The sequence below is a fragment of the Sinocyclocheilus rhinocerous genome, unplaced genomic scaffold (assembly GCF_001515625.1).
Source record: "Sinocyclocheilus rhinocerous isolate Xijiao unplaced genomic scaffold, SAMN03320098_v1.1 scaffold186, whole genome shotgun sequence".
NCBI lineage: Eukaryota > Metazoa > Chordata > Actinopteri > Cypriniformes > Cyprinidae > Sinocyclocheilus > Sinocyclocheilus rhinocerous.
The window spans coordinates 161,996-163,355 of NW_015662005.1; positions in this window are offsets into that span (position 1 = coordinate 161,996).

The window sequence follows — 1,360 nt, forward strand, 5'->3', positions numbered from 1 at the left end:
GACGGCTGGCTTGCTCAACACAACCCAGCGTTACAATGTGCCATAATTCCAGCCAATCAGAGACCGAGGCTGCTAAATTCTGATTGGCTGCCTTGACAACCAATCACAACATTCCTTGCATTGCTGATGACAGCGGAAGAGGGAAAATACAGTGCATGCATAATTATTATGCAAGTTGATATTCTGATTATATTTTTTTCCAAGCACATTTTACCAATAATTATAACTACTATTAATCTTGTATTTATTCACTTATAATCGATATTTCTATATATTATTGTTCATGAAGGCTGGAAGTGAAAAACGCCTTATATTCAGGTGTGCATAATTATTAAGCAGGTTATCTTCTACAGATAAAATCTCGAGATGGACTAAAAATGAACTCCCAAAACTTACTGCCAGATTCTGGAAGATAAATTCTTCAAACAGTGGTACAAGAGGATGTGGTGCTGGTCCTTCAAGAGTCACTCTCAATTTATCTGTCTATAAAACCTATAAAAAAAAATCAGTCTTCAAGTATTTTACTACACTTCAGTATGTGATTCTTATTAAGTAAGGGTCATTTTCTGATTCTATACTTAACCTAAGTCTCTGAGAACCTGACACCTTGTACTTCTGGAGACTATAGGTAGGTTGCAGTTCTAGAAAATGGTGGTGCTGGAGATTTCACACCTAATTCTTCACCTTAATTCCTAATTCGTTTGCAGTTAACATGCATCTTTTCTTCTTCACGTTTTTGACTGACCCTGCTGACCTACTGAGCATTTTGCTGTCCAATGGTTATGCATTAACTTTGCAATTTCTAGTATTGTATTAGTTTTGAATATTTCTCATGGGCATTTAATAATTTTTGACTTTCAGTGCCGAGCCCAGTCGTACCACGCAGTGGAAAAGCACCATTGGAACCCCAACCGAGGTGGTACTAAAAAAAGTACCAGGTACCAGGTACTGTACCCAGTGGAAAACCCCCCAAAACTGAACCACCATGCAGTGGAAAAGCGCCAAAAGCGCCAACTGAGGGCCGGCATCAGGTGAGCAAGCTAGTGAAACGTTGCACGTGCAAAAGAGAAGGTAGAGAAGGTCCCAAAAACATTTTAAATGCAAAATTGATTCATACGCACCAAATACTTTCTTCTTTGTGAGACAAACATTTTCTCCACAAAACTCAGATCACGCGCGTGCAAAACGCACTTTGCGCGCTCAAAATATGATCTTTCGCCCGCAGAATTGTGGCAGAGATGTAATCCCATAAGAGCCTTGCACCGCCACGAGGGGGCCCGATGCAGTAACACAGGAGCATCAGCAGTCCAAAAAAAAAAAGAGCTTCACAGGACAGGCGGGAGTGCGCAGTGTCGCGAAC